The sequence below is a fragment of the Trifolium pratense genome, linkage group LG1, assembly GCF_020283565.1.
Source record: "Trifolium pratense cultivar HEN17-A07 linkage group LG1, ARS_RC_1.1, whole genome shotgun sequence".
NCBI lineage: Eukaryota > Viridiplantae > Streptophyta > Magnoliopsida > Fabales > Fabaceae > Trifolium > Trifolium pratense.
In genome coordinates this window covers 37,818,247-37,824,307 of record NC_060059.1, presented here as the reverse complement: position 1 = coordinate 37,824,307, position 6,061 = coordinate 37,818,247, and the positions used below count along the sequence as shown (strand labels likewise).

The 6,061-nt window shown below is 31.5% G+C and overlaps 1 long non-coding RNA gene across 2 annotated transcripts; it reads left to right on the top strand.

The window, feature by feature from the left end:
• Window positions 1-3,664: 3,664 nt before the first annotated feature.
• LOC123914717 lies at window positions 3,665-5,859 on the top strand. 2 transcript variants are annotated; one of them, XR_006811854.1, is made up of 4 exons: window positions 3,665-3,918; window positions 4,150-4,341; window positions 4,770-4,815; window positions 5,521-5,859. It is a non-coding gene; the product is annotated as an uncharacterized LOC123914717 (long non-coding RNA). The 2 variants fall into 2 exon arrangements; XR_006811855.1 differs by lacking the exon at window positions 4,770-4,815 and having other exon boundaries at window positions 3,669-3,918.
• Window positions 5,860-6,061: the final 202 nt, after the last annotated feature.

Sequence of the window (6,061 nt, the reverse complement as noted above, 5' to 3'; positions counted from 1 at the left end):
TCCATCATGAAAGTGTTGACAACATCCACAATGTATAATATAAATACTTTTTTAATGTGCAATGTCATTTTTATTTTCGAATTGTTCATACATATTACAAGAAAATATATACATTGGCTTGTATACACATATGGATTATCAATATCCTCTCTCCGTTTTTCAAGTCTTTGCAATCTGTTTGAGTAGCTTTGACACAGGTAGTTTGTGAATGATAATGCATTTGCAATCTTCTTTGATATAATGCATTATCATTCAAAAACTGATTTTTTGTCAAAGCTACTCAAACAGATTGCAAAGACTTGAAAAGCGGAGAGAGGATACCAATAATCCATAGTGATTGTGTCATCCACAATTTTACCAAATTGTAATATAACTTTCTCTTGCCAAGGGTCTTCTTCAGCTGCACCCATTCATGAAGTCAACACATCGTTGGTTGTTTAATTGAGACTAGACAGTTAAAATTTCAAACTCGGTATTTTAGATTTTTTTAAAATCAAAATGTACATGAAAATCTAGACAATCCAATCTCAATTTAATGGCCACCGGTGTGCTGACTGACTGCACGATGAGTATAAATTAGTGAACACAGATGTAAAGGTGGGTACATGGTTTAAGTCCTTAATCTAAAACTCATATGGAGAGAAACATGCATGTACGAGTCTAGAAAATGAGAAGAATTGTACCTCAAACTCCAAAGGCAATGTCTTGGACAAAACAAAAAGGTAAGAGTAGATGAAAGTTGAGGTTTGTCAGGTTTATAGGTTCCTACAACACAGTTTAAAACTTTCAAAACAAAGCTTGTGGCTTAAAAACTAAAACTAGAACAAAACAGGTACACAACAAAGTTTATATCACTTTGTGACTTGCCTTTTGACTTGGGAGCCACTTTGAGTTATCTATATATAAGATTGTTGTCTGTGACTCAATAATCATAGACCAACAATCCAACGGTCCATGTCCATGGTTATCAAACCGGACGCACCGATTAAGATCTTCATGAATTTTTTGAATTTTTGAAATAAATGCAATTTTCAGCCCACTATTCTATCTTAATTTTAATTTTCTTACTTTTAAATCTATAATTTTCTTACTTTCCTTAATAGTATATAATTTTCAAAGTGACAATCTTATCTTAGTAACTATCAAAGTGACTCCCACTTAAATTAAATAGCCAATTTTTGCGCCATAAATTATGTTAAATTATACTTTTTTTTATTTAAAGATGTTAAATTATAGTTTAAGGCATGTCCCACACAAATGATAAAAATGCAAAAACCAAACTAAGTTTTCAGTCAATCAATTTATGAGGTCATCCAGAAAAACTCTTTTCTGAAAGTTATTAATTTTTACGTCATCTTCATGATCACATGGGTAGGATTGTCTGTCTTTTTGTTGATGAACTTATGTCTCTTGTTGGTTAGATTATGAAAGATTTAATCCCTGCAATTCAAAGAGAAATAAATTAGCAATTTGTTTTGAAATTAGTAAGTTTTCCAGTTAATCAATCTAATGAGGCCATCCAATAACCATGTCTTCTCACAGTTGTTAATTTTCATTGTCATCTTTAAAATCACATGGGTAGAATTGTCTGCCATATATGTTGGTGAACTCTTGCCTTTTTGTTGGGTTTTTTTTTTTACACAACCCTCTTGTAGTCTTGTTGGTTAATTAGATGAAAGATTCAATCTCTGCAATTCAAAGAGAAGACATTAGTAATTTGCTTTGAATCCACTAACCAAATCCATATTTGGGTTGTTTGGCTGCAATTCCTGAGTCTAATTCACAGGAAGATGTGTGGTAAGGAAATTAAAATCTCAGTCTCCAGAATCTGTCAAATCATCTTTTACATTAAGAGTCTTATCCATTAGACATCTATCTATTCAACCATAAATTTAAAAGTAAGAAAATTAAGAAAAATATATACTTTTATGGAAAGTAAGAAAATTATAGATTTAAAAATGATATAAACTTTGTTGTGTACCTGTGTTGTTCTTGTTTTAGTTTTTAATCCCCAAGCTTTGTTTTGAAAGTTTTAAACTTTGTTGTAGGAACCTATAAACCTCACAAACCTCAACTTCCATCTACTTCTTAGGATAATTTTTTTTTAAAAAAAATCTATAATTTTCTTACTTTCCTTAAAAGTATATACTTTTCTTAATTTTCTTACTTTTAAATTTATGGCACTACAACATTTGTAGCCTCTGGCAACATGTTATTATGCAACCCTTGACAATTGTAGCCTAAAAGTACTATAGGCAACAATTTATGCATGTTACTGGGTGTATTTTTGCCACACTATAAACCTGTTCCCAAAAATATAATGGGGGACATTTTTCAACCGTGACCAATGAACTTTTTTGGCAACACTTGTTAACTGTCGCCTTAACCATCTTAGGGAACAATTTTCAAGGGTTGCGTTATTATTAACAAAAAGGCTACGTTTAACGATTGTCGCAGTTAAAAAAGATATATATTTTTTTTATTTTGATTTCCCTTCAAATATATAATTAATAAATAATTTAATAACAATTAGAGCTGTCAAAAAAGACCGGGCTATCGGGCCGGCCCATTAGACCTATCATTTTACATGGGTCGGACTTCATAAAAAGGGGACCAGACTTTATCGGGCCGGACCTTATCGGGTCAGACTTTTTCATGGGCCGTCATGGGTCGGCACACAAGCTTTTGGGCTGGCCCCTTAAAGAATTAAAAAAATTATTAAAAAAAATTCTATAATCTTTTTATTGTTATATTTTAGTATTATTTTTATGCATAAATTCATATATAATTTTTTTTATTATTTTTGTTGTTTTATTGTTATTATTTGTGTTTTGTTCCTATCTATAATCTGTTTTATTCCTATTTTTAAGCGTATCATCTTTTTATATTCTTTCTTAATTTTTTTTTGTGAAATTATAACGAAGGATATAAAACTTGGAATATGGTTATTTTAAGTCTATCATCTTTTTATTGTATTTATTTTATATTCTTTTTTTTTTACTTAAATTACAATGGATGAATGAAACATATAAAACTTGGAATTTTTTTTTGTAGTAATAATAATAATATGACAAAAAACTTATTGGATTAGAATGTGATAGTTAGAGATTTGTTTGTTTATTTGATGAGGATAAAGAGGAAGATATTGTTGTTTGGGAGATTATGTGAGAAAGTATAGGGATACGAATTACCTTCTTGAAGATTTAGTAGAATGTTTTTTGTTTAAAAAAAAATACTATGAAAATTAATGGGCCGGCCCATCGGGCCATGTAGCTTTTGCTTATTGGTTCGGGCTAAGCAGACTGGGCCATGAAGTTAACGGGCCGGGCCCCTTTATTTGATCAGGCCCTTTCAGGCCGGACCGTGCCGGCCCTTTGACGGCTCTAATAACAATGATCATTATTTTTTTTTAGTGATTTTTTTTGGGTAGTATTGTGATTTTTGTTGTTATTATTATTATTATTAAAATTTTATGTGATTTATTATTGTTATTATTATTAATTAATATATATGTATATATATACATATGTGGCATTTACCTAAAAAAAAACAGATTTTCAGTTCCACTCTTCCCTGTGTAAGAAAAAAAACAGTCTTGTTAGTATTCCCTAATTAACTTTCTTTTTATTCTCCGTAAAAAAAGTTTCTTTCTTATTTTTTTTAGTGAAGCAATCAAATCAAATCTTTAAGTTAAAAAGCCAAAAAACCCTACCTCGCCTCCATTTTTGTGTCCCCTTCCTTCTCCATATCCTTTGATCTACTTCCCATCACTGCTTATCTCTCTCTGCTTCTTCTATTTCAAACAAATCGAACACTGCAACACACCGCGACGGTCGTTCCGAAGATGAATCTTAACTACATCGCGAGAAGCTCTTCGAATACCTTGAGAAATTCAATAGTTCCAAGAACAAATCTCAGGTCATTGTCTCCTCTATAATTTCAATGTCTCTTCGTTTTTTTATTTAGTGTTTTAGATGGTGTTGTTGTTCAAGTTTTCTTTCAATTAGGGTTTTGAACTGTCGTTTTTAGCACTCAGATCTTTAGGGATTTGTGTGTGTTGTTGTGAAGAAACACCTGCTTACTTGATCTTCTACGGTTCTACTTTACACAAGAAAGTTTTTTGCCAACTAATGAACTCTTTTTGCACAGGTGATACTCTGAATGCATTGAAGAACAACATGAATTATCCTAACAATGTTCTTTAATGTTGGCCAAGGAGGTCAAAATGTTTTGGAGCTTTATGATTTTTATCATGTAGACCAAGAGAGGCTTTGTGTTTGCTGTCAAGGAGTCCATTGTTTAGTTGATTTGGTGCTAAAAGCTTCTTCCAAGACTATAAGGGTATTTATTTATTTGATAATTGGCTAATCAAAGTCTTGCTTATCTTTATGGTAACGAAAATACTTAATTCAAGAATCCATTGTGACACAAATGGTGTCAATGAACTAAAGGGGAAGTGTTAGTCCTCTCCTATTACAGTAGACATAGCATATGATCTTTAAAACATGTTTCGGAAGCTTGAAAGAGTAATTACTAAGGTTAAAGTAGTTAGATTTGGAAATTAGCTTGAAATTATTTTAGCCAAAGCAAAGTAATAGCACTCCTTGCTTTGCAAAAATTATAACAACGTAACTATAGTTTTAAGTTGGCATATAAACAACTGCATATTCCTAACTTCGTGTAATAGTTTACAATGATTTGGTTTCATTGCTAGTAATTAATAGGTTATTAATATGAAGGTACTGAAGTTGTGGTAATTATATATGTAGATTATTATTCAAATATCAATCTGAATGAAGCTATTGATTTGTTAAGGTTTGTGTTTACTAATCTTTGATCTCTTGCTCATGTTGTGTCTATGATTATTTCTAATACAAGGCATATTCCTTAGTGTTTTGATTTTTTCTGGTTTTTTCAACCTGCTATGTTTGTGGTTTTGATTTGGTATTGTTTGTGGTGGTTCTGCAGCTGCAGCCACAGTTTTTTTCTTTCTAGTTTTTTCCTTTGGTTGGCTCTGTTTTCGCTGCTATTTCCTTTTTTCCTTTCATTGTTTTCTGATATTTGTACCTGGGACTTTTGTCTGTTTATTGTCTGTTCGGGTGCTGGTTTTGAGGCTCGTAGCAGTAAGGTTTTTTATCCTAGCAGGTGCTGTTGGTTTATGGTAGTAGTAGTCGTTTTGGTTTTTTAAGACTTTTGGTTTTCTTTTGTAGTTTTGTTGGCTTACTGCTAGTGCAATGTTCATGTAATATTTCGCAGTCCTCTGGTTACACCTTGTGAATGGAGTTAGGCATAACTAGTATAATTAGTAGTAGGTGTTCTTACTTAAAATATGATATATGATTTAACTAATGAACATTACAGTCATGAGCAAATCAATTATTAGGGAACTTACTTCAATTGGGTTTGAAAACTGAAAAGTAGTCTATAATTTGGTTTTGTGGTAGCATGCCATTTTTTATTGATTTAGTTTTGGGTCTTTATTATGTTTTTGTTCAACTATTGATTAAGTTTGTGTAGCAGGTTTTACATTGGAGCAATACGGTGAAAAGGGATTACGATCAAAGAAGGCATGTTACAGGTGCTTCTTCATATGATTATGCAGCCAAGATAGTGGGGGTATTGAATGGAAATTTTTACTATTTTACACTAAGATTGTCCAATTTTAGTTGTATTTATGGTTGAGTAAATAGTGTCTTAACTTGTATCTGAGAAGTCATTGGAGCGGTAACCATGACTTTAGGTTTTTTATAGTAGTAGTACATGTTGCTACTTTTTAGTACCCATAGAAAGGATGTACTCCACTATTCATTTATGTAAAACTGCAATCATTTGAATAAAGGAGTTCATGTATTTGCCTCACTTTTATTCCAAATATAAATTGAATATTAAATTTGGTTATAATCGTATCAAAATTATTGCCTATTATAAACATAAATGTTTAAACTGTTGTCTCTAAGTTATGGCAACGGTTAAGAAAGGTTGCCTATACGTAATGGGGACACTAGAAAACTGTTACCTTTGCTTATTATTTTGGCAATAGTCACGAACTGTAAATAAAACT